General features: G+C 44.3%; 1 protein-coding gene across 1 annotated transcript in view; it reads right to left on the bottom strand.

The window, feature by feature from the left end:
• The window catches only part of LRRC56 (leucine rich repeat containing 56), a 121,016-nt gene extending 103,349 nt beyond the window's left edge, over nt 1-17,667 (bottom strand). The window contains exon 1 of the mRNA XM_090034920.1: nt 17,488-17,667. The gene's annotated coding sequence lies outside the window, so the exon portion shown is untranslated. The remainder of the gene's footprint in view (nt 1-17,487) is intronic.
• Between the last annotated feature and the right edge of the window lie 689 nt (nt 17,668-18,356).

Raw genomic sequence — 18,356 nt, 5'->3', positions numbered from 1 at the left:
CACCTCCCTTTGCAGGGTTTGCTCCACTTTGGAGTCTCTGAGGTGCCAGATAGAGGAGCTCCAGGCCACAGTCCAGAGACTGCGTGCCATCAGGGATGGTGAGCAGGAGATAGACTCCTACTGCCAGGGTCCTTCACCCCCTGGAGGCAGAGGGTAGACCAAGGTCACCTTCCAGGACAAGGGAGGACTTGGGGATCTCCCATACTGTCCAGCCAGGGGGTTGGACCAAGGTGGTCAAGGGCCCCAAGGCCCACCGCACCAAGGTTCCCTCCCCTCTGGGGCTTTGCAACAGGTACAAACCTCTTGCAGCCCCAGTTCAGCCTGCAGAGATGCCAGCTCCTGCAGGCAAGGGAGGATCACCCACCCCTACTCTCCCTAAGACAAAACGCAGAGTGATTGTCAATGGGAGACTCCCTCCTGAGGGGGACTGAGGGGGCAATCTGCCTGCCCTGACCCCCTAGCCTGAGGAGGATCTGCTACTTCCTGGGGGCCCACATCTGGGACATAGCAGAGAGGATCCCAAAGATTATCTGGCCCTCTGACCACTACCCTTATGCTCCTTATCCATGTGGGCATGAATGACACAGCTTCAGAGCAATCCCAGCCAGGTCATGAGAGACTACAGGGCTCTGGGAGTGGGGCTTAGGGGGTTGGGGGCACAAGTGGTTTTTCGCTCCTCCTGGTTGTGGGTCATGGGCTGAGGAGGGAGAGACGGGTCGAGGTAGTCAACCAAAGACTGCGGCACTGGTGTCATCATGAAGGCTTTGGCTTCCATGATCACAGTCTGCTCTTTGGTGAGAGAGGCAGTGGTCTGCTGGGGAGAGACAGCCTCCACCTCACTCACTGGGGAGGAGGCTCTTCTCAGCCAGACTGGCTGACCTGCCCGACCAGGCTTTAAACTAAGCCCACCTGGGGTTGGAGGGATTATTGCCACTGCAAGCCCACTGGGCAACCCTTGTAAATCCAGCAGGCTAAGGCACTTAAGGGAACCCACCCCTACCCTAGCCCTGAAACGATCTGTAGGGAAGGCAGGGCCCCCAGTGGGACACTTACCTGCCTGTACACCAATGCCAGGAGCTTGGGGAATAAACAGGAGGAACTGGTCCTCCTGCTAAACAAGAATGACTACCACCTCATAGGGATAACGGAGACCTGGTGGGACTCCACCTATGACTGGGCCACAGGTATAGATGGCTATACCCTGTACAGGTGAGATTGTACAGATAAAAGGGGTGGGGGTGTAGCTCTCTATGTCAAGGACAGCTACATGTCCCTGCAAATTGACATTGGCACCAAGAAGGACGACTGGAGTCTCTCTGGGTTAAAATACATGGGGAACGTGGCACAGGGGACATCATGGTAGGAGTCTACTACAGACCTCCTAACCAGAAACAAGAGCTGGACCAGGAATTCACCAGGGAACTGGCTGAGGCTGCATGCTCTCGGTGCATGGTTGTCATGGAGACTTTAACTACCTGGACATCTCATGGGAAGAGCACTCGGCCAAATCCGATTGGTTGCAAAGCTTCCTCATGTGCATGGATGAGCTCTACCTGACTCAAGAAGTCTAAGGGCTGACAAGAGGTAAAGCATTGCTGGACCTGGTACTGGCCAAAGGGGATGACCTAGTCAGTGACCTAAGAATCGATGGAAAGCTGGGTGATAGCAACCATGAGCTGATCACCTTTACTATCCATCGCAAAGCTGGCAAGTCAGTCAGCAATACAGAAGTCCTTGACTTCAGGAAAGCTGACTTTGACAAGCTCAGGAGGCTCATTGTCAAGGCCCTAAGGGACCATGACTGACAGGAAGAGGAGTCCAAGAGGAGTGGTTGCTCCTCAAGGGAGCAATCCTGACAGCACAAGGGATGGCCATCCCATCTCAGAGGAAGGGTAGCAAAAGGGCACAGCAACCCCCTTGGCTCAGCAGGGAACTTGAGGACCTCCTATGCCTCAAAAGAGAGACTTATAAAGGATGGAAGGCTGGAATTACCACCAAGGAGGAGTACTCAGCACTGGTCTGTACCTGCAGGGAGCGGATCAGGAAAGCCAAGGCTGCAACCGAGCTCCATCTGGCTTCACATATCAAGGATAACAAAAAGTCCTTTTTCAGATATGTAGGGAGTCAGAAAAAAAAGCAAGGGTAACATTGGACCCCTGCTGAACCAAACAGGACAGCTGGTAACCGACACCCAGGAAAAGGCCAATCTGCTTAATGGGTACTTTGCATCAGTCTTTCATCAGTCCAATGGGACTACCCTGCCTAGCAAGATGCGGGACAGCCAGGGTGAGGGCGTATTTATACCCAGCATCGGTGTTGATCTAGTAAAGGATCACCTTGAGAGGCTGGACACCTTCAAGTCAGCTGGTTCTGACAGATTACACCCTAGAGTACTTCAAGGAGCTGGCAGGTGTCATACCTCAACCATTGGCAAAAATATTCGAAAACTTCATGGCACTCAGGTGAAGTACCTGAAGACTGGAAGAAGGCCAATGTGGTACCCATCTTCAAGAAAGGGTGGAAAGTAGATCATGGGAATTACAGGCCAATCAGATTGACCTCAATCCCCGTAAGATTCTGGAGAAAATTATCAAGGAGACCCTTCTGGATAAGCTGGCTGAGGGCAACATCCTGAGGGACAGCCAGCACAGGTTTGTCGCAGGTAGGTCTTGCCTGACCAATCTCATCTCCTTCTATGACCAGGTGACATATCACCTGGACAAGGAGAAGAGATTGATGTCATATATCTGGACTTTAAAAAAGCCTTTGATCTGGTGTCCCATGACCTCCTCATGGAAAAATTGGCCAACTGTGGCCTTGGCTACACCACAGTCTGATGGCTGGGAAATTGGCTGCGAGATCAGACCCAGAGAGTAGTGGTCAATGGCAGTGAATCATTATGGCACTCTGTGACCAGTGGCGTCCCCCAAGGCTCTGTCCTTGGACTGGTTCTCTTTAACATCTTTATCAACGATGTGGACATTGGTGTCAGAAGTGCACTGGCTAAGTTCGCTGATGACACTAAACTTTGGGGCATAGTGTCCACACCTGAGGACAGGCTAGTGATCCAGGCTGACTTGGACAAACTTAGTAAGTGGGCGGATACAAACCTGATGATGTTCAGTACCGATAAATGTAAGGTACTCCACCTTGGGGAAAAAACCCCACAGCATACTTATAGGCTCGGCAGTGCTACGCTTGCTAGCACCACTGCTGAAAGAGACTTGGGGGTCATGATTGACCACAAGATGAACATGAGCCACCAATGCAATGTCACAGCTGGTAAAGCAAACAAAACTCTGGCTTGTATCCATAGATGCTTCTCAAGTAAATCTCAGGATGTCATCCTCCCACTGTACTTGGCCTTGGTGAGGCCGCAGCTGGAGTACTGCATCCAATTCTGGGCTCCACAATTCAAGAAGGATGTTGAGAAGCTTGAGAGAGTCCAGAGGAGAGCCACGCACATGATCAGAGGGCAAGAGAATAGGCCTTATGAAGAGAGGCTGAGAGCCATGGGACTCTTCAGCCTGGAAAAGTGCAGGCTCAGGGGGGACCTGGTGGCTGCTTATAAGTACATAAGGGGTGTACATCAGGACCTGGGAGACTGTCTGTTCACCAGAGCGCCCCAAGGAAAAACAAGGACCAATGGTCATAAACTCCTCCAAGACTGTTTTAGGCTGGACATAAGGAAAAAATTTCTTTACTGTCCAAGCCCCCAAGACCTGGAATGACTCCCTCCAGAAGTGGTGCAGGCACCTACTCTGGACTCATTCAAGAAACATGCTTGGATACTTATCTTGCTGGCATCCTTTGACCCTAGCTGACTTCCTGCCCCTGGGGCAGGGGGCTGGACTTGATGATCTTCGAGGTCCCTTCCAGCCCTAACATCTATGAAATCTATTAAATCAGATGCCAATATGTATATGCTCCATAGAAGTTGCCAAGTGGTAACCAGGAAATAAGGGTATTGAAAAACAAACTTAAGAGGAACTCTTAGGAAAGAGAGCAGAGCTCAACTCCACAGAGCTTGATCTCAACACCAGGGAGCAGATAGGAGCAGCAGCAAATGACTGAAATAGAGAAAGAGATTAGTTTCTGGGCTGTACACTAACACTGATGTGAGAAGGATGAAAGAACTGGTGCTTGAAGGATGAGATGGGAACAGTTAATAGAATTTAGTTCAGCAAGCTCCTAAAGCAGGTGGCTAATATTAATCACAGTTGTCCTACTGAAGTCAGTGGCCGGGGTGGGAGTCAAGAGATCCCGAGTGCAATCCCAGCTAACCACTCAAGCACTTCCTGTCCTGTCCTACTTGTTCCCTCTGTAAAATGAGGATGATAATATTACACAGATGCAGTGAGAGTTAGTTAATGACTGCACAACACTACAATACAGTACATTGACACTAAGGGTTGTTGTTGCTGTTATTAAACAAAACTGTCCTTGGAACAATGTGGTAGTACTTCCTGCAGAAGAATCTAATTTACTAGAAAGAAATTGGCAGAGAAGAGTTATCTGATGTAATTAGGGCCCAGCAGACTGGTAAAGTTCCAAGACTCCATTGTTTTCTTATAACAAATTATTTGAGAGTCAATGATAAGGCAGGGGTATAGGTTGTAGCTGGCTACAACCTACACCCCTCTAACATGGAAGATATCGAATTCAGCCATTTGAAATGGAAACTGTACAACATGAAAAAGAAAGAAGCCAAACTCAACAGCAACATATATTTTCTAAGCCTTTACAAGAAACACAACTTCATTCCCTCAGGACTAAACATCTACAATCCTCCGACTACTACACACAACTCCAAATATACTTCACAGCTATGCAGAAGAACTTCAGAGAAAATTAGAAATCATCTACGTCACCTACTCTACTCCAAAAGAGACCAGCTCAGGAAAGAAATCATTACATACTACAACAACTTAAAAGACAGAAATCCAATCTTCCCTAGCAATATACAATGGATACAAAGAGACTACGAAAAACTTTCTACAACATTCAACCTACATAAAAAGAAGAAATGGAACAAATTACTCCAAGAACAAGTTCCCCAGCCACAAAACAGCCATCAAAGGAACAACACCAACATCTTACAACCTTCCAACCTCAGACTTGATAAAACTGAAAGCAGCAACCAACCCACAAATATTATCAATCTCTCCACACACATACTTACCAAAACTGAAAAATCTGTCCTTTCTAAACCTATGTCCAATGATAAGGCAGTGCATTCTTCATTAAATGCACATAAATATGTATTTCACATGCAGCAATTGCCAGAAGCATTTGACTGTACATTAATTATGCCTACAAAACCAAAAAAATAAAACCCTGGAAAATACATTTTGAATTGTGACTGGCTATTAGTACTTCTAATTCAGGTTCAAAATAATATCAGCAAGAACTCTTATCCACAGACTGTAATTAGACAGTTACTGGTTTGAGGGGTTTCTGGATTTTTAATTCTTTTTTAACAGTCCACACAGATGGGTGTAGCTTTATTCCAGGAAAATATATATATCCACCTATTAAAGGTGACCTGGCAAATATAAAAAATATATATATATAGCCACATCACCCCAGGTAAGGGAGACACACACAGCACACTGACACTGGAAATTTGACCTTTTTCAAGTTCTCCGAGTTCATTGTTGCAAGTAACACCTCAGTATGCATTATGGTGATGTCATCACATCAGCCAACAAACCGCACGAATACTGAAGTAGCCATAAATATGAAAATGATACATTTTAGTTAATCCTTAGTATACCCACAGCACTACTACAATAGTTCTTATGACTCTTAAGTTGAATAATGGGAGTCAAGAAAATTTGGTTTCCAATTTTCTGCTTTGAGTCACATATTGGGCACCTGTTCTTGAGCAGCGAGGCTGTGCCAATGCGAGCAGGCTTGATTAATCAAGCCTGCTGGAGCATGGTAATTACCAAGTTCCAACAGACTCCAGCATCTCGTGTATCAGCATCTCCAGCATCTCGTGTATCAGCGTCATGTATGCTTAAAAATGGAAGGAGGGGTGCTTTTACTAAAGCTCATCGAACTTTACCATCATATTTAAATGCGGGGACACAGATACATGGGACACAGATACACATATCTCTTGGAACTGCTCTAATTAAAGAGCCCCTTCCCCCCCACACCCAGGGAGCACATGTATAAATGCCCATTATGCCCTAGGCTTCCATTGCTCTTCTCTGTCCCAGCTCCTGGCTGACCCTCTTTCTGCTTACTCTAGACCAGTGGTTTTCAACCTGTGGTCCACAGACCCCTGGGGGGCGCAGACAACGTCTAAGGGGTTCACAAAAGATGACTATGATCAATCAAAAGTCTGTGAATACCCACACTTACAATTCAAAGGGGTCCATTCAAAATTTCCAAAGGGGTTCGCACCTCCATTCAAAATGTTGTAGGTGTTGTCAACTGAAAAGAGGTTGAAAACCACTATTCTAGAAGACCATTGGGTGTGACCACCAGTATCTGGGGGAGCATTTGTTCACCAGAGCACCCCAAGGGATGACGAGGTCAAACGGTTATAAACTACTGCAAGACCGTTTCAGGCTGGACATAAGAAAGAATTTCTCTACTGTCCAAGCCCCCAAGGTCTGGAACAGCCTGCCATCAGAGGTGGTTCAAGCACCTACATTGAACACCTTCAAGAGAATATTGGATGCTTATCTTGCTGGGATCCTATGACCCCAGCTGACTTCCTGCCCCTCGGGCAGGGGGCTGGACTCGATGATCTTCTGAGGTCCCTTCCAACTCTAATGTCTATGAAATCTATGAAATTGGGACTCAACCTTCCTACCCCATGGGCCAGATGAATAGCATGAGATTGGCCAATGGGTGCAATCCTATTTATTGACCCAACCCCATGTGCTGGATGTGGCTGTACGCTGACCCAGTTCCAGTGCATACCAGCCCGACACCATGTACCCAGGACCAGCCGTGAAGCAATGCAGCCACCCTGAGCATGGGGGCAGACCCACATTATAAGGCCCACAGGACTCCCCATGGGTCCAGAAATTTGGCAGCAGGAGACTGGCAATTAACACTGACATCACTTCCTCACTGTCAAATTTCCCTATCTGTTGGGAACTCCACAGGCTGAATGACATGGTCACAAGCGAGGGTCTGAGCACCACTGCTCTGGACTTTTCCTTATCTACCCTCAGAACAAATGAGGGTGGATAGAGCCTTCTAAGGAATACAATTATTTTGTCTCCTAGGGTAGGCTCTGAACAAGCATTCTATTCTGCTCTTTGGCAACTTGTGGCTTCAGAAAATGACTCTGTGCAGGGATCAATCTAATTTCAGCTATGGTACTGGAGTTCCATATTATCTTCTCTATAGGATGCAGGCCTGAAAACTCTCTATAAAGAGCACTTCAAAAACACCCCACCGTCTTCTCAGCGCATGGAACTTCTATTAAAGTATTCAATTTTTCCTGCCCCCCACGATTATGGAATTACTGTTTGTTAATTCCAGAATCACAAGTCATGGCAGCACTCCCAGCACTACTGAGATTCAGTATGAAAATAAAAAATTCTTTGTTTACAGTCGCAGAGTTTGGTTTAAAAGTCCTAAGTGAGCTTTGAGTGCCCTTTTAAGTGTAATTTTGTACAAATGCACTAGATAACCCCTTCTGGAAAATAACTGTTGGGCAGCTGGAATTTGATATGAGGTCATCAGGAAGCAACCATTACATTAATCCATCCCTAATGCCAAAAACAACTCCCTGTTGCATTTATGTAAAATGCAGCATCGTGCACTATTCTAGTCTACTTTAGAAGGTGTACTAAAAAAAGTTTAAAATATGCCTGATTTTATAGAAAACAATCACTCTAAAAACCACTTTTTTTTCTGTAGAATACTAGCTGTTATTGCACCAGGGCAGATGCAACTTTGTCTTGAAAGCATCTGTATCAGGACTCAGTAACCCCTGGCATACATGCCAGAGTATGGCACATGAAGGCATTTTGCTTGGCATGTGCGCCTTGCGGCAGACAGCAGGGGAGCTGTGAGGGGCTTTCCTGATCCTTGTTGTGGCAACGCAGCCCTGGCCCAGTTCCCCACCATCCACCTTTAAGGTGTGTGTGCACCTGCTGCCAGCAACGAGCCAGACCAGGACCTCCATGGACCCTGGTGCAGCTGTTTGCAGCCTCCTGGCTGCCTGCCATAGCTGACCTGGGCTCTGGACAGACCCCTGCTGTCTGCCATGGAGCCCAGGCTGCTCACAGCAGGAAGTGGGGAGGCTGCAAAGCAGCTTCAGAGGGGTCTGTGGAGGCCCAGGCTAGCTCACTGCCAGCAGCAGATGCACACATCTTGGGGCAGATAGTGGGGTAGGGCCAAGGTTGCGCTGCCACAACAAGGATTGGGCTCTTTGTGGCTTCCCCACCATCCACACCCCTAGAATGCCAACATCTTACAAGTCAAGGTTCCAGCTGCATACGGCACTCTGCACAAAAATGTTGCTGACCCCTTATCTATATTTATGTGTCTCAATACTTGTTACCAGCACCTCACCCAGGAAAGTTATCCACTTTACCCGGGTTCAGATGCCTCGGATCCTATGCTTGGAAAGTATTTAGCGCAGAAATAAGTGCAAAATGTATAATACTTTACCAGATTTCTGCTGAAGTTGTAAGGTGGTGGGGAAATTTTTATCCCACATGGTGGAAATACCTCTAAATTAGATCTTTCTGGAACTAAATTGCTCAACATTGTTCTCCTCTAGCAGGGGACAAAGTGGTTCTTTCTTCCTTATACGTGCTCTTAGGAGTCAATGAAACAATAAACCAAACTGAAATCATTTGTTACAGTCTTTAGTGCTGGCAGTCTGCAGCAGTGCAGTAGCAGTTTATTATACCCTGCTGTATATACCACAGACGATGTAAGAAAGGATTGTAAGTGTACAGTCGGTGGCTGCAAAGGATGTAAGTGTGGACTCCTCAGTTTGCTAAAGTGACTTTATGCTGTAGTGCAAAGTGATGAAACAGTTAATAGGCAAATCTTCTTGTATAAAGGAGCTTTCTGTTGCCAGAAAACTGGCCCAATGGCCTACACCCACATCTTCCTATACCCAACAGAAGGGAAAAATGGGGTATGATAAGGCACAGGTGTAACATGTGTGAGACAACAAGGGGTGGCTTTCCCAGGCACAAACTCATGGAAAAAAACAACCATATAATTGAGCCAGCAGCCTGGACCCAAGCAGACGTTGCCACTGCCCCTGTGTATATCAGCTTCCCCGGAAGCCCAGCCACATCATTATGCCCCTGTGACAAGGTATAGATTGAAGGAGACATGGTACAGCAGAACTTCACTATTCCTAATCCTTCACCAATATGAAGTCCTTGTACAGTCCTTACACCTGTGGCATGGGTTAGAGTAGCCAGTACTGATGCTGTATCTTCTTCTGGGAAATCCAGGATCAAGGGACTACTCATGTCCATCATTCTTCACTGCATCTAGCACAGCTGAATACAAAGGAGACTCAGGCCACATGGTGTAAAAACTTCCTGTCTTCATGGAATAATTGCTGAAATTCCAAAAGCGTAAAGGGACTGAGATATCAGCTAGCTGCCTTTGACGCAGACAAATGTAAACATTATATGCAGGAAACACCAGGGTACTGAGTATATGGAAAAATAATTAAACTACTAGGAGAGACTTAAACTTATAATTTTCCAACTTTTTTAAAATGGCTTGTTTTACTTTTAAACTACAATAATAGTCCTCTCAACTATCCTCAATGTACAGCTATTAATTTCAACCTTAACTCAAATTTAACAAAGTATTTTGTCTGGGAATACTTAATATCCATTGTTTGGGGCTTACCACCAAAATCCTATCCTTATCTGCACAGACAGAGCTTATGGATAATTGTATTCTCCTGAGTTGAATTAAGATCTGATCTGAAGTACAGTATTTGGTAGGTTATCTTATTATAAACTGAATATTCTGTAACATTTAAAATGGCAGTTAGGACATTTACCTTTTTGTCACCATTCAGAAGATCTCATTTTCTCAGGTTACTGGTAGGTCCTGTATTTTAGACACAGCAGCACTCATCAACATGCTAAATACTTTCCAAGCACACAGAAAAACAACAACTCTCCATTTCAGTGTTATGTCCTATTTTGACCAAGTCTTACTCGCAAGCTTACCTTTACATCCTATGGGTAGTGGGACTCCTTATTATGTATAAAGTTAGGAATGTGGGTAAATCCTTGTAAGATTGGAGTCTTTCCCAGTAGCATTTAAACTTGCAATAAAACTATCCCTGTATGGATCCAGCAATTTATATCCCTTCTCTGCCCACAGCTTTACCAAAAAGGGAATCCAAAATCTCCATGTTCCTAATCATCCCTGACAAGTATGATCAGTCTTCAAGTAGCATAAAAGCTTGTAAGTCAAAACCAGAGTTGAAATTCAAGTTGTCCAATTTGCCTCTCATCTCATTTCCAATAAAACTTAGGACTTGCTTTCAGTGTGGAGACTTAAAACAGGAAAAACAAGTATATAGCTACTAATCTGACAGCTGAATGCTAAGGCTAGACTGTAAAAATGAGTGTTCAGTGCACCAGAATGCCACAGCACGTGTCATTTCTAGGCCCACTCCATAGTCAAGTCTTTGACTACTGCTTAAAAGAATTACCCCCAGCATCCTTTCTTCTTATGAAGTGAACTTAACATGTGGAAACAAAATGTTTCTGACTCACTGTGTAGCTTGAAAGCTATAAAAAAAATTTAAAAGTCATGATAAAATTCTTTCTGAAAGAAGAAGGTAAATTTAAGAAAGCATTTTAAAACCCAAGCAAATGAAGTCAATGGGGAATCTTTTATTCACTTCACTGGCTATTAGATCAGGCCCTTCAGCATAATCTTTACTAAGTGATAAGAATCAGGTAAGATTAATTTCCACAAAAGCAAAACTATTTGATAATTAATCCGTGCTGACTATTCAGATTTCTGGCACTTGATGAACTGGATATAATGTTTTACATGTTTTAAAAACAAATTGTTACATGTGGAAGATTAAGGAGCAGATCCCAAATGGGATCTTCTCTAAAATAGTTATGAAAATCTTGTCAGTATGCAATAAGAGTTAGTAAGAATAAAAGAAATAACTACTACTGAATGTGGTGTAATAGCTCAGTGCTTTACAGCCATGCTTTATTATCATTAATTATCTGTATTAAAATAGTACTTAAGAGGTAGGTTGCATTGTAACAGGTATCCTATAAACATATAACCAAGAGTGAGTCTCTGGCCTCAAGGGCTTGAAGTCCAAGTTAAGACAAGAAATAGCGGAGGGAGGGAAGAAGGAGGAAAAACTAACAGTGAGTTTTAAATGTCGGTCCTTTTATTTCAAAGATTGCAGGAAAAAATAAAAAGACTACAGCATCTTCCCAGGAAATAAACAAGACCAGAGATGTAAAACAGCTATATTTAACAAAGCTTGCATTTAATTGATAATCATTCATATCAGGTAAGAGTAACCAAACTCACCAATGTTTCTGTTGTGCATCTTTTCTATCAAAACACGCTCATTCAATACTTAGCTGATAGGATCCTAACTGTACCAGCTGAATGCTAAAAATGAAGGTAGGAACAAACAAACAAATTGCAGCCGGTTAAAAAAACAGTGGGATTTACCATGGTGCTGACCCATGGTAATTGTCCATAAGCCCTCTTTTACCTTGAAGTAAATGACAGCTAACCAGAGGCAGTTCAGCCCTCAGTAAAATATATACACAGGCATTTACCATGGAACAGCTGATGCACAGTAAAGCCCTGCCCTTTTATGCCATGGTGGCTGATCATATGTTCATATCCTCAGAGTCAGGTCCTGAACTGGTATAAACTGGCTAGAAAGCCCGTTTTCTCATTTGTAAAGTGAGCAGAATTTGTACTGTACCCTTTCATTCATCAGCTACACAACCCACACAGTTCTCATTTTTCAGAGATAACTGCATTTAGGAGAAAAAAAGAGGATGAAAGTGAGAGGCAAATGTAAAAAAGTAGGAAGAATGAGATGGGTATTGCTGCACTATAGTACCTTTGTTCTTGGTGAAGAGCAATGTGGACAGTGGTCATTATAAAGCCATACAAAGAACACCCCCAAGCTCAAGTCTACAGGCAAACCTCCATTGTGAAGCGAACTCAAGCTTTCACTAACATTACCCAAATCCCTCTCTATTCCACACACAAAGCCTTCTCACTAGAGGCTACTGGTCATCCTGAGCTGACTGAAACACTTAGGACTACAAGCTAAAACTTGAATGAGGTTTTCATTTGGGCTGGCAACCCATCCCCTTTAAAGTGAGATGCAGGTTGAGAGCGAGGGTTCTCCAGTGCCTCTCCACAATTCCCAGCATGTGCTTTGAAGACAGACAAGTTCATTCACAATGCACTAGCAAAGATTCACAATGAAGCTCATTTTACCACAGCACAAAGAACTATGGTACATGTTCATCACCCAAGTTAACTGCAGTGAAGAGATGGCCTAGGTTTGTTACTATTAAAGCATTTCTATAGTGCCTGCAGTTTGGTACTGAAACCTAGGCATCTCATATAGTGACAAACAAAAATAATGGGTCACTTAAAGATCTATTTACAGTTAATGCTGCACTGCATTTAAACACCCTCTGCAATCGTCAGTATGTACTCATGAGGAAAATTCATGGAATACAACTTTTCAAAATTTCAGATTGCCTTTTAAATCTTAAATAATTGTCAGATCTCTCTTGCCAGACAACTAGATAACTAACTGAAGGCCAGAGACCAAGGAGTTACTTTCAGTTTTTGGAATAGGACATAAATGTTTCTGGCTTCCACTGCTGTGTTCAGACAGTATATTCAAGCAACGAAAAGCAATTCTAGGCAAAGTCAAAGGGAAAGAGCAGATATCCGAATATAGTGCAAGAAGATATTTGAATACCAAATGCCTCTGCAAATCCTGGCTGATTCAAACAGCTTAAAGGGACACAGTGGGTGCATCTATATGTGCCATTAAGGCAAAGTGATAGACTCTGGCATTTGCACTGGAGTCAGCTACTGCCAGGAGCAGCATCTGCACATGCGCCCAGGACCACAGCAGTTTGAGCTGGAGTGCAGCAGCCCTAGACTGGCAGCAGGCTTGTGGGGGGTAGGGGTCAGCCCCAGGATCCAGGTGGCAGCATCAGGCAGTGGAGGGACTGGCTGGGGCACAAGAGTGCAGAAATTGCAGAGCCGTGTGTCCACCCCAGCTCAAACTGTAGAGGTCCCGGTCACAGTCCATATGTGAGTTTCTGTGCAGTAAATGACTCTGCCCTAATACTGACACACATATATCGTGACATTTTACTGTGGAGCTAATTAGTCAACTCCACAGTAAAGTGCACATGTAGATGCACCCAGTCAGATCAATTTAGGTTCCACATTCAGGTTTTATATACAGAACTTATTAAACAAAATGCCTCAAATTGAAATCTAAATACTTCTATACACTGGTAATGTATAAAAGGAGGAAGAGTACTGCTTTAGTAAATGGCTATAAACAAAACTTAGATAGTCTAAGAAAAATGTAGTACAAATAAGTTACATAACTTGGATTATGTTTCTAATATTCTTCCAGTTTCAGTAATGCGAGGTGACAATAATAAAAACAAAGAAATACAGTGAGATAAGTAAAGGCATTTTTTTTAAATTAAATTTTAATCAGTGTCATTTTGAAAAAGCTTAGTATGCACTGATTTTTCATTTGTAATGTTGTTCCATTAGCATTTCCAATTCCTGCAGTGGCAAATCTATAGTGTTCCAATTTGTATTATGGCAACTCTATGTTACCCTAGTGATTTCATGAAATATTGCCGGATTCATTATTGTTTTCCTGCAGGATAAGATGTGAACTTCAAGTGGTAAGAAAAATACTAATTACACTCAGTTTTATTAGCAAATAAAACTGGATGCTTCTAAATTGGATAATTCTAAATTAATTTTAATGAGAGGCTCAAGGATTTTCTAGGTCAAAACAGCCCATCTGTATTTGTCCAAAAGTAAATAGCAAGCCATTCACATTAATATAAAATGTAGCAACTCCTAATTGAGGTGAGGAATCATATTTATATTTTTGCACAATTAAAATGTTATAATATTACAGGCTAAAAATATTGGAGACTTTCCTCTAATTCTGTCCCAAAATACATGTCAGTTAGTGGAACAACTCTTCAGAAGCCAAACTCACATCTTATCAAAGGACAGCTTTCATACTGAATCTGACCAACAAGGTTGTGAAAGCAAGCCAGCTGGTAGGCTTTTTTTATTCTTTCTACTGACCCAAGCACACTCCATTGTGGAAACGGACAGACAAGAAGATGTCTGGGGGATAGTGTCAGTAGCTTCATACCCTGCTGTTCACTCAATACTAAGGAGTTTATGATCAGCAACAGCTTCTACCACAGATCAGGTAAGCTACATACTGATCCCATGATGTACAGGCTGCACAATGCTAAAGCACAAAGTATGCTAAAAATCGACAGTTGCTGTCAGAGGCAGGAGTGGTATCATCAGTTCTGTGCCTTATTATCTGCTGCTCTTCTATAACTTGCTGGTAAAAATGCATGTCGTTTAGAGTTCAAACTCCTCACATATATTCCCAGTGTTAAGGCATGTCGAGAGAACATAAATGGCAGGAAAGCTGTTAGGTGACAATAACTGTGGACTCAGAGAATAATTGTGGAATAGAGTCCTTTCTAATCCAACTACCTGTTATGCAGAGAGTTCAAGTTGGAAAAACAGTAGAAGAGACAATAAAGGATAGGAAAGGAAAAGGAGGAAGACAAAAGACAAAAAGAGATAGTAAGAAGAGTATTGTAGTACAGATCTATACAGAAAAAGACTTTTTCCAGCTACTTAGTTGGTCTAATAAAAACTATCACAGTTACCCAGAGAACCGTCTCTGCCTTTTAAAAAGTAAGAAACCCATAAGTATTCTGTGTATTTTGTTAATATATAAAAAAATAAAGGAAAGACTTCCACCTATAGCTTTTAAGTTTCACCTTTTCTTCTGTAGGCATCACTGGCCCCCTTTTCTCTTCTCATCCATCTCTTTCTCTTCTCATACCGTTTCCCATTTACTAGTCCTCACTTTCATCTGCATTCATTTGTCTTTACTAACACACATGCTCACGGGGAAGGTTTTCAAGTGCTTGTCCGACCATTCTGTTAAACTAGCATGAAGAAGCCGGTCTTAAATTAAAAAGGAAAAAAAAGAAAAAAAGAAATAAAGACTGATAAAATGGAACATTCCTTTATAAATTAGAGGACATAAATTGCTACTTTGTCAACCAGGAGAGCGAATACCAGGCCCAATATGTCAAGAAACTGTGACAGTACATAAAGGAATATAGCTTAAAACAGCTTACTGAAACAATGACTGAAAACAACTTCCAGAAGTAATCAGGGCAAGGTGAGGGGTTTAAAAGTACAATTGATGTGTTTGACAATAGTTATTTACTGAATACCAGAAAGAGCAGTTGCCCCTGAGGCTGTAAGAAGTAACCTGACTTGGTATAGTACGAAGACTGTTTGCTTGGGTCCAGCACTGGATAAAAGGCTGAAGTCAACATTTACTACTTTTGCACTACATCATTCATCAGAAAGTATTGTCTGGAGAAAGCACTCAGGATAAGAAACATAATAGCCATTGACATTTTAAAAGTCTCATTTGTTCTTATGAAGAAAACATCAAGAGGAAAAACAAAAAGAAGTTTGACAAGCTTTCAGACAGACACTGCCCGAGGACCTGAGAAAGGGCAGTATGTGTCCAAAAGTTTGTCAAACTTGTCTCCCAACTATACAGTTGACCCAGTAAAAGATATCACAGAACTCATGCCTCTCTAAGAGAATATCCTAACTAGTCAGTCAAATACTGGACAAAAAAGGTGCACAGTATGGAGGTCTTATGTATCCTATGGCAGGCTACTAAGGACGGGTCATATTCTATGTAATACACTGTCTACATGAAAAACCATAGACATTACCTGCACAGGGTCCTGTATAATCTAAAAGAGAAGCTTCTCAGACATGCTGTCCATGCTGCTCTGGGACATACTGCATCTCTGTAAATGAAGCCCCAGCTCTACAAGGTGATAAGCGAGTCCTGCATGGTTCTGAGCTCCCACCTAAATCAATGGGAGGTGAAGATGTCCAGAACCTTTAAGTAGTGCCCAGCATCTTAACAGGACCATCACGTGATTTTGGGTCAGGATTTGCACTTACTAAATAGATTTCTTTGCTCTTAACTGGGAGGAAAACCCCATATAAAATATTCAGAGATAATTTCCTACAGTGTAGGATTAGCTTGGGTTATTTATATTTCAGAACAGTTCCCCTCAGAGCTCTACAGGCTTGTACAACTTAAATGTATAATTGGAAAAAAAAACCACAACAGATTCATTGTAAACTCTGAAAAAAAGCAGAGAACATCAGACATTTCAAATAAGGAGGATTTTCCCTCTCCATCTCTATAGATGCTCTACGATAGGAGCACAAACTATCTTTGGTCTTAAGTGTATTAGTCATAGATGTTAAACAAGATCTTTGCTTGTTATTAAGGGTCCTTCTAAAACAGTGGTTCCCAGCCTTTGCAAATAATGGCACGAGTTTCCCTGATGGGCACTGTACCAGCCACCGCCTGCTGCCTCCTGTTCAATTCTGCATACATAATTAATAAATAATAATAATTCTTTATGCGTTTGCTCATCTCCCAAGAACTATACATACGTGAAATAATGTTCAGAGCAGAATCACGCTTGTAAATATAACCATCCCCGCGTTACAGAGACAGCAAACAAGGTGCAAAAGATAAAAGTGTCTTGGGAAAGACTAGCCTAGCAAAGGGAACCCAGGTGTTTCTGGCTCCTCGCCTGGGATTTATCTGACATTTCGTTCAGATGCTCAAGCTGCATCATGCGTGCAGTGGCAGACAGCCGCCTGTCCGCACAGGGGAGTACAGAGACACGCCATGAAGGCAGAGGGGGGAAAATTAAGACTGGAGAAGCACCAGCAAGGTTGCAAGGTCACAGGACCCGGTGTCATGACATTTAGGCTGTTGCGTGGCCTGATGCCCACTGTGTCAGCCCAGCCAGGCTGCGAAAGTGCAGACACAGAGCAGGATTTCCCTCTGGCCTGGAAAGGGATTTGGAAGGGCAGGGGGTGGGTGTTGGAAAGGATGCACGGGGCACCCCAAACAAGCGGGGGGAGGAGGGGGGCTGCTGCCCTCCACATGTAGTGCAGTTAGAAGCACCGATCCACAGGGCCTGCTGGAGACAGCAAGGAGGCAGCTATGGAGGCAAAGGGAGTAGCACCTGTGGTACCCCGCACCCCTGCCCCTGCCCCTGCCCCTACCCCTGCCTTGGGAAGCTGATGACTCCCCTCGCCCAACCTTGAGTACATGGTGCATGGGGATCAGGCTCCTACCTGCTGCTCATTTCCTCCTGCAAGGAGAGGGGAAGGGGGAACACCCCTGCCTTTCCCCACACCGGCCCACTGGGAAAAGGACCTAGACTGGGCCCCCCAGCGGTGCACAGCTGGAAGGAGCTGGGTCTCCCCCTGCCCTGCGCGCACGCACAGGCTCACAGCCTGCCTGCCCGAGGTGCTGCCAGCCTTCGCTTGAGGAGCAGGCAGCTGCAAGGCCTCTGGTTGCCCTGGCAACCAGTTGATTTGCATGGCCTCATTACATATTCATGACTTCCAGCCCTTCCAAGGGTGCCTCCCAGCAAGGGTGGCTGCTGGGAGAGGCGTGCTCCTGCATTTCCCTCCACCCATTGTGCTCTGCTCTGCTGCTGGCATAGGCCCAGAGGCCTGGCCAGCCTGCGGCTGCTGCCTCTCACAGCCATACCCACAGAAAGTGCCCCTGGGAGGCCTCTTGCTGTCCCCAGTTTCTTCCCTTGCTAACTGCCTTGGCCAACAGAGACCCTATGCACTCCCCAGCTCTCTCTGCTTCTCTGCACCCCCATGCCACACTTCCCAGGCTTCCCACTCCCGCCCCAGCCAACCTCAACCAACCTCTTCTGCCTCAACATACGTTGCCCTTTCCAGCTCCCTCGTTAACCCTCTGCCTGCACAGCTCCGTCATCTTCCCATACTCGCCCCTCCCACCCTGCCTCTGCATAGCTTCCCTTGTGCCAGCCTTGCAAAGGCCTCATTCAATTCCCAGCCTCCCAGCACACACATTTCCCAGGCTCCTTGGTACGGTGGCCATCGTAGAGGAAAGTCCGGTTTTCTGCTACTCTGCCCTCTGTCTTCTATTGATATGAAGCCCAATGCCGTTATGTGCTCTATTTTTC

This window comes from Crocodylus siamensis, chromosome 2 (genome assembly GCF_052110815.1).
Source record: "Crocodylus siamensis isolate JL-2025a chromosome 2, ASM5211081v1, whole genome shotgun sequence".
Taxonomy (NCBI): domain Eukaryota; kingdom Metazoa; phylum Chordata; order Crocodylia; family Crocodylidae; genus Crocodylus; species Crocodylus siamensis.
Note: the sequence above shows the minus strand (reverse complement) of the source record. Positions and strands in the feature narration are given on the sequence as shown.